The 9,913-nt window shown below is 39.0% G+C and overlaps 1 long non-coding RNA gene across 1 annotated transcript; it reads left to right on the top strand.

Annotated features, from left to right (window-relative positions):
* Positions 1-6,132: 6,132 nt before the first annotated feature.
* LOC124254337 lies at positions 6,133-6,528 on the top strand. Its single transcript, XR_006892458.1, has 2 exons — positions 6,133-6,173; positions 6,420-6,528. It is a non-coding gene; the product is annotated as an uncharacterized LOC124254337 (long non-coding RNA).
* Positions 6,529-9,913: the final 3,385 nt, after the last annotated feature.

Below are 9,913 nucleotides of genomic sequence, written 5' to 3'. Positions count from 1 at the left end.
ACACTCTGGATTCGAACATATTGAATTATATTATTTCATATAGATATAGATATATTTTTTTCAATATGTACGTGACGCTTCAGGGAATAACGAGTGGCGAGTCCATTCAACTTCTGAACGCTATCGATAACACATCGGGTCACCTCGAAGTCGCTCTCTGCGATATCATATACCATCCACAATGGACTAACATCAGCAGCAACAACAACAGGCTGTTCATCGATAACTCCCGCAACCAAATAACCGACGGTTACTACAGCGTGTGCTCGCTGAACGGCAAAATCTTCAAACCATGGGAACTGAACTCAAAATGAACAATTCCAACCGCACGGTCGTGTTAGCCAACAACGGAAAATCCAACTTGAGACTCAGCCGGCCGTCGGCAAGAACACTCGGGTTGCCGTCAGCAGAAATACCACCAAAAACCACCGTGACCGGCACGAAATAGTCCGACCTCATTCCGTAATGCTAACTGTGCATTCATCTCGATCGGCTGAGCACGACTGACAACGTTCAAGGCGAACGACCTCGAACTATCTTTCCCTATACTACTAATACTATTAACCAAAAATTAATATTCATGTGTATATTGCTGTGGCCAATACGACATCGTCACATAAGGACCTCTTCAAATCTGGACTGACCCAAGTAGGTGTAACCAGTCGTTGGGTTTATTTGATGTAATTTATTGACACCTACCTGGGTGTCCCACTTCTTCTGCATCAGATCACGGATGTAAGATCTAATGATAGCTTTGTAATCAGAGTATGGCATGAAAAGTGGTGTTACAGATTTGTTGAGTGCTGCCTTGGCATCAAGATCGGCCATTCTATTACCAGAAATGCCAGCGTGGTTGGGTAACCAACAGAGGACGATATCGTATTGGCCAGTAGCAAGATCATTATATAATTCAATAATTTCTATTAATAAGTGGATGCTTGCAAGAATGATTTTTGATAGTCTGAAGGCAAGAAAGGGAGTCTGATATATTGTTTATATTTACGGCATTGATTAATATATTTAAGGGTGTTAATATGGCGTTAGTCCTAGCAGCAAACTCGGTAACTGGGTTACCAGAAATTCCTAACTTGACTTAGTTATGACGATGTCCTTTTGGCCAGTAGCAAACGCATTCAATAACTGAAAATACTTGAATGTGGATGTTTACAGGATATATCTATAATATCACGAAAAAGAGTCCAAAAAGATTATATTTTGAGGTTTTTAAAAATATATATTTTAAGGCTGTTAATACGGCGTTTGCTTCGGCTGTACAATTTAAGCTGTGATCTGGTAATCGAGAAGATATTGTTCTGTATCCAATGACAGTACCATAAGCAAGTAAAACATCTTAGTGACACCCTCTTGTTTTGCCGAGGCGTTTTTGAGAAAAGAGAAACACAAGCAAGAGGAGGGATAAACAATCAGTTCTAGAGAGGAATTGCTGTTTCTAGACCAAAGTTTCTATCCTTGTATGTAAACATGGTGGTCACTGGAGTACACGCTTAGTCTGTTGTGTTTATATCACCAATAAACACTCTCAACAACGCCAACGATTATAAAATTATGGTGTTTGAACTAAACATAAACAGGATAGATTATTATGATACATGAGGTATAAATAAAAACACAACCTAAGACTTCTTTCTCCTGTTTGAAGGTTCCGACTGGTTCGTGTTCATCCAAGATATGCAATTTCGGGCAACGATGTTTGAAGACTCGATCTGGAAAGTCTGTCTGTGTGCAAGGTAATGGTCGGTATTTTTCGTATTTTTCTTATGCACTCCATGGAATGGGCTGGACAGCACTCAATGTGCTATGTACGTACGTCACTGTAGTGACAATCGTTGTCATAACAATATGATCTTATACGTTATGTTAGACCAACGCTCACAATAAGGTGCTGGATTAAACCTTACAGCCTCTGAATGAATGAATGAATGAATGAAATAAATATAGGCAGGGGTGGAAATAACTTTAAAATTGCTAGTGTACTCCGGTACAGTGGCACGTGTAAAATCACTTGCCCTGATAATATTTCCACTATACTGGCTGTCTTCTGGTTTATTTTTTAAGTAAACAACATAATTAACATTGGAAAGTCAAGTGGACACCGGTACAGTGTGATATACAAATTTGCTTGCCCGACAGAAAGAAACACTGGACTCGGACGTCGGGCAATGGGTTATTTCCACCCCTGATATGGAGCTGTAAGTTCACTTTACACCTAAAACTCTACATTTGGGGAGCTATATGTTGACTTTATACCTGAGACTAATGCTAAATAAATTAATCCACAACTTCACATTACATCTGAGATTAACGTTCAATATGGGGATCTACAAGTACACATTACACCTGTGACAAAATTTAAATAAAGGAGCTTCACGTTCAATTTACTACTGAGACAAACGTTGATTCTAGAGCTACAACTTCACCTTACAACTGAGACAAACGTTGATTCTAGAGAGCTACAAGTTCACTTTACACCTGAGACAAACGTTGATTCTAGAGAGCTACAAGTTCACATTACAACTGAGACAACCGTGGATCCTAGAGGGTTACAACTTCACTTTATAACTGAGACAAGCGTTGATTCTAGAGAGCTACAAGTTCACTTTCACCTTAGACAAACGTTGGTTCTAGAGCTACATGTTCACTTTACACCTGAGACAAATGTTGATTCGAGAGAGCTACAAGATCACTTTATAACTAAAACAAACGTTGGTTCTAGAGAGCTACAAGTTCACTTTACAACTGAGACAATCGTTGATGCTAGAGAGCTACAAGTTCACTTTACAACTGAGACAAACGTTGGTTCTAGATAGCTACAAGTTCACTTTACAACTGAGACAAACGTTGATTCTAGAGAGCTACAAGTTCACTTTACACCTGAGGCGAACGTTGGTTCTAGAGAGCTACAAGTTCACTTTACAACTGAGACAATCGTTGATTCTAGAGAGCTACAAGTTCACTTTACAACTGAGACAAACATTGATTCTAGAGAGCTACAAGTTCACTTTACAACTGAGACAAACGTTGGTTCTAGAGAGCCACAAGTTCACATTACAACTAAAACAAACGTTGATTCTAGAGAGCTACAAGTTCACTTTATAACTGAGACAAACGTTGGTTCTAGAGAGCCACAAGTTCACATTACAACTAAAACAAACGTTGATTCTAGAGAGCTACAAGTTCACTTTATAACTGAGACAAACGTTGATTCTAGAGAGCTACAAGTTCACTTTACAACTCAAACAAACATTGATTCTAGAGAGCTACAAGTTCACTTTATAACTGAGACAAACGTTGATTCTAGAGAGCTACAAGTTCACTTTACAACTAAAACAAACGTTGATTCTAGAGAGCTACAAGTTCACTTTACAACTGAGACAATCGTTGATTCTAGAGAGCTACAAGTTCACTTTACAACTCAGACAAACATTGATTCTAGAGAGCTACAAGTTCACTTTACAACTGAGACAAACGTTGGTTCTAGAGAGCCACAAGTTCACATTACAACTAAAACAAACGTTGATTCTAGAGAGCTACAATTTCACTTTATAACTGAGACAAACGTTGATTCTAGAGAGCTACAAGTTCACTTTACAACTCAGACAAACATTGATTCTAGAGAGCTACAAGTTCACTTTATAACTGAGACAAACGTTGATTCTAGAGAGCTACAAGTTCACTTTACAACTAAAACAAACGTTGATTCTAGAGAGCTACAAGTTCACTTTACAACTGAGACAAACGTTGATTCTAGAGAGCTACAAGGTCACTTTACAACTCAGACAAACATTGATTCTAGAGAGCTACAAGTTCACTTTACAACTGAGACAAACGTTGGTTCTAGAGAGCTACAAGTTCACTTTACACCTGAGACCTGAGACAGACGTTTATTCGCTATAAGTTCACTTTTAAACCTGAGACAAACGTTGATTCTAGAGTGCTACAAGTTCACTTTACACCTGAGGCAAATGTTGATTCTAGAGAGCTACAAGTTCACTTTATAACTGAGACAATCGTTGATTCTAGAGAGCTACAAGTTCACTTTACACCTGAGACCTGAGACAGACGTTTATTCCAGAGAGCTATAAGTTCACTTTTAAACCTGAGACAAACGTTGATTCTAGAGAGCTACAAGTTCACTTTACAACTGAGACAAACGTTGGTTCCAGAGAGCTATAAGTTCACTTTACATCTGAGACAATCGTTGACTCTAGAAATCTACACGTTCACTTTACATCTGAGACAAACGTTGATTCTAGAGAGCTACAAGTTCACTTTACACCTGAGACAAACATTAATTCTAGAGAGCTACAAGTTCACTTTACACCTGAGACAAACATTAATTCTAGAGAGCTACAAGTTCACTTTACACCTGAGACAATCGTTGACGCTAGAGAGCTACACGTTCACTTTACATTTGAGACAAACGTTGATTCTAGAGAGCTACAAGTTCACTTTACACCTGAGGCGAACGTTTAATATAGAGAGCTACAAGTTCACTTTACACCTGAGACAAACGTTGATTCTAGAGAGCTACAAGTTCACTTTACACCTGAGGCGAACGTTTCATATAGAGAGCTACAAGTTCACTTTACAGTTCAGACAAACGTTGATTCTAAAGTGGTACAAGTTCACTTTACACCTGAGGCGAACTTTTAATATAGAGAGCTACAAGTTCACTTTACACCTGAGACAAACGTTGGTTCTAGAGAGCTACAAGTTCACTTTACACCTGAAGTGAACGTTTAATATAGAGAGCTACAAGTTCACTTTACAACTCAGACAAACGTTTAATATAGGGAGCTGAAAGTCCACTTTACACCTGAGACAAACGTTGGTTCTAGAGAGCTACAAGTTCACTTTACACCTGAGGCGAACGTTTCATATAGAGAGCTACAAGTTCACTTTACAGTTCAGACAAACGTTGATTCTAAAGTGGTACAAGTTCACTTTACACCTGAGGCGAACTTTTAATATAGAGAGCTACAAGTTCACTTTACACCTGAGACAAACGTTGGTTCTAGAGAGCTACAAGTTCACTTTACACCTGAAGTGAACGTTTAATATAGAGAGCTACAAGTTCACTTTACAACTCAGACAAACGTTTAATATAGGGAGCTGAAAGTCCACTTAACACATGATGCGTACTTTTAATATAGGGAGCTGCAAGACCACTTATCACCTGAGAGAAACGTTTGATATAGACCATTCTTAGCCAATATGCATGTCCTCGAGGTGAAATCGAAAGGGAGGCTTAAATAGGTTGACCCAACCTTGAAAATGGCGACCTCGAAAAGGAAAGATTACTGATGTGTGCCTTTGCGTTGGAGTGATGCCCGTAAGGACTTTACGGTATCTTTTCACCATATTCCCAAGAATAAGATCATAAGAAGGCAGTGGTTGACGAAAATACGGAGAGATCCTCGAAAATGATTCATAGTAAGGACAAAATAATTACGGCACATGGCATAGTCTAGATCTGTCGTGAAATGTACAAACTGTTCACTATGCAAGGTTTTTAATATTAGGGCACATGTACAATGAATGTCACACACACACACACACACACACACACACACACACACACACACACACACACACACACACAATACAAAACCCCCACACACACATTGTCATGTTCAAAATCAGTGACCACCCCACTAGTTCATATGTACACAATTGACCCATCCCCCTGCCTCCCAAAACAAACTAGGAGACACCCCAACCCCCACAAACACCGCACCTAAAATCATCATCACCCCCTAGTCATAAATTATGAACGGTCCATTATATTATTTTTTTTAAAGCATATGGACATATGGAGACACTCTTGTCATGATGGCAAGGAAATTTTATTTGCAAATATTTTGTATCAGTGAAATTAGATTGGCTGCAAATCAAAGTAACATTTCAAGTAGATTCTACATGTATATGCAGGACACACACATGCTGTTAAAAAAAATCTTAAATATGTACTTTCAAAATTACTGCATACGGACCAATACTTCAGGGATACAGGACATATTACTGGACACATACTGAAATATATTTAGTGTTTAAATATCCATTTCAGATGCTGCATGTCAGCAGTCAGACATCATGTCACCAGCTCAGGAACCTTCCATAAGGAATCTACCACAGTCACCATCTCAGATACAGTAAGAATGTCAGATCGTATTAAGTTAATTTTGCCAACTGACATGGTTTTAAAGAATTTATTACAACTGAACTTTGACCTATCTGCTATGTTATTTACATATAAAAATATTGATTGCCCATACTGTCTAAAATATGAAATGATGTTAGCTTCTATTCCTTGATGTATATTTGTAATTCCAGAGATATATTTATTGTTTGTGTGGTTGAAGAGATACTAGTGATGCTTTACAATGCTTATATTACAGTGAAGCAGAGAGTGATACAGCAGCCACTGACCCCCAGTCCTACATAGAACAACTCAAGCAAATCTTACGTGAACAGGGGAGGCAAGTCAAGGAAAAGGTTGACAAAATAACAAAATTGACCAGAAAACTTGAACTTGAAAAGTTTGGATAAAAATTGATTGAACATTTTACAGTATTCATCATTTCAAACATTGGCACTGATTAGCTGGAACTCTTTCATTTGTTGAATATCTTCCCAGTACCTTGCCCAGACAGCACAAGAATTGACAGACATGAATGTAAATGAAATTGTTTGGTGCTTTTGTGTTGTGTAAATGATGGATACAAAAAAGAGACAGCTGTAATATACTGAGTCAAAAAAGAAACTTCACAAAATGTAATTTGAAAAAAAATGAACAATTTTTCTCTGATGATACATCTATGTATCCGAAATGGGATCCCTATCTTTCGACTCAAGAAAAACGTTAGCAAAACCCACTCAAACCAATCCATTCGTCGTGCAAATGACGTTAGTGCCAAATCAGGTTTTGCACGTGCAGTCGATCTTCGCATCGAAGTTTCCTTCATATGCACGTGTTTGCATTGGCCTCAAGAATTAAAAAACACACTTTTAAACCACAGTTCTAACGGTACTTGAAATGCCACGATTATCAAATGTGCAACGTGAACGTGCCGTTGGCATGTTGCAAGCGGGAAGATCAGTTATTGACGTCGCAAGAGCAATGGGATGCAGCCGTCGTACTGTGTATGACTTGCGAGGTCGTCTACAACAAACTGGCACCACGTCTGATTGCCAAAGGTCTGGTCGTTCACGTGTGACGTCACGAGCAGAAGACCGTCAAATCGTCCTACGTCACCTACGTGACAGATTTCTGCCAGCTACACGAACCAGGGCTGAGATGTTTAGAGGTCGACTGTCCTCACAGACCATTCGAAATCGGTTGCGGGCTGCCAATCTCCATTCTCGACGTCCATATCGTGGGCCAATATTGACGCCGTTTCATCAACGTCAACGTCTGCTGTGGGCCCAATGTTACCTCCGATGGACCCAGAGAGACTGGAATCGAGTCGTCTTTAGCGATGAATCCAGGTTTACCCTCAGTTTCGCGGACGGCAGGCATAGAGTCTGAAGACGACGTCGTGAACGGTATGCCCAATGTTGTGTACAGGAAGTCGACAGATTCGGGGGCGGAAGGTGCATGGTGTGGGTGCTTCTGTGGGAACAACCGTTCCCGACTTTGGTCATCCGTGGAAACCTCACAGCTGCTGCTTACCGCGACCAGGTGCTCACTCCTGAACTCGTTCCTTTCATGGCGGCTCATGGCCCAGGTCTACAGTTCCAGCATGATAATGCTCGGCCGCATACCGCGATGTTGACACGAAATTTCCTTCAAAACGCTGGAATCAACGTCATGGACTGGCCATCGAGGTCCCCTGACCTTAATCCAATAGAGCACGTTTGGGATGCTCTTGGGAGAAGGCTTCGTGGTCTTAGGAACCAACCTCAGAATTTGCAGGAACTTGGAGCTGCCTTGCAAGAACAATGGCGCACAATCCCCAACCACGTGTTCACAAGCATCAGGCTGTCGATGAGGAGACTGAGAAATTTCGCATTTTTATTCTTGAGACTTGACATTCTGTATACACATGTTTTGGAACGGCGGTGTAGCCTAATGAAACTGATTATCGCACTGTCAGTGTATCGATGTATATCACACAGATCTCAGCAATGAAATAATAACAATTTAACCATCTTACCATCTCTTGTTCTTTTATAGTGCCCTGAAGAAAGAATGTGAAGTTTCTTTTTTGACTCAGTACATACACATTGATGGATTTAGCTGAATAATACAAAGGTCTTTCATAATGGCATAGTTGTAGATGTAACTCATTTGCTGTTGTTCAATTAATAATTGATGAAAAAGAATGTATTTCATCCTGTTTGAAAAGAGTAAGTTGGAAATCAGAAAAAAAGTCATTCATAGGTAAGAGATATGAGAATGTGTAAGGGGAGAAAACTGATAAATTATGAATTGGCCCAGCTGTAATTGTTGTCATTCATGTCAGATTAATCTAAAAAGATATTTCTATCAACATAAATATTGTACTCAATATATTTTCAATTTGCATCCTCTGAAAATTTTATTGTTATTCATCAGTGTTACAGTTGGAAGCTATTGTGAATGTGTCTATTGTTATTGGACTTTTAAGACACCATTTCAGAATATTTTTTTATGAACTGCACTCCAGGTGTTCGTTATTTATTTAGGTTAATTGTTTGCTGTATTGTGAATCCTGTTATGTTAATCAGATAATATGTTCTCCTTAAAAAGGTCTTCAGTTACAGTGGTACAGAATAAATAGATCAGATCTACCATAAATCAATTTTATGGTATAGTAACACAGTATTGAAAATTGTTTCAAATATTCCCCATGCAGTTACCACATAAGTCCATTTAGGTAAAATAAATATTCATCTTGTTACGAGTGAAGGTATGATAAAGGGGTATATGACACCAATTCACCCGTAACAATGAAAATGGATCACACAACAATCTGACTAATTGAGGAAGATTTATTTATACTATCCTCACAGAAGGCTGATACAGTTTACCAATTTACAAATGTGGAAAGTGAAGAGGGAATTGTCTTAGATATATTATGGGCAAAGCAATATGGCATAGTCACCTCATTTTTAAATCCTTCCTGTACACCATGATTTCCTAGTTTCCATATCTGACACAGTCCCGACGTGGGTGCAAGTTTGTGAATTCACATTATAGGTACAACCACAACTGGCAAAAATCCCGTCTTCAAGAAACACCCCAACTAGATCAGAATCACCGAGCTTCTCCCTATAAGCTGGCTTGGCCACATTCAGTTAACTGACCAAAGCTGAATTCATCAACCCCAAGCTGTACCACTAGTTACATAACAATGTCTCGCCCAAGCGAAGGCCCCTCACCCCAAGCTAAAACTAATTACACCAAGTATACTCATCACTATCTAAAACTGTACATTATATTTGCGAAATATGTTTCATCACCCATAACAATCTCCAAATCAGTAAAGAAAGAACTTGGAAAAAAATCATCCAGTTTTGTCTTGCACGTTGTGTCCCACTCATGTTAATTGAAATAAATAGTTTCTACATGATGATGTGGCGATTCGTTGTTCCTCTGCGATTGTAACATACAGTTACGCGCACATCGCCAACTGACAATATATGCGTGAATAAATACCCTATATCTATAAAACAGAGTCGATATGACAAAACATTTTAAACAGAAAAAATACCAAACAAATCATTTCATCACATGAATAATACAATTGTGTTTGGTCCAGATCCACTCGAGGAGAGCTATCTTGATCTACATATTACTTATAATCTCGATTATCCAGCTCAAGAATTAACAACACTACTCCCATGTGGAAGCGGATGATTTGAATCCAGGTCAGGAAATACGTTGAGTCTTTTGCTTTGTTCATATGTT

The sequence above is a fragment of the Haliotis rubra genome, unplaced genomic scaffold (genome assembly GCF_003918875.1).
Source record: "Haliotis rubra isolate DU_JTF1 unplaced genomic scaffold, ASM391887v1 Scf570, whole genome shotgun sequence".
NCBI lineage: Eukaryota > Metazoa > Mollusca > Gastropoda > Lepetellida > Haliotidae > Haliotis > Haliotis rubra.
This window is presented reverse-complemented; position numbering and strand designations above follow the sequence as displayed.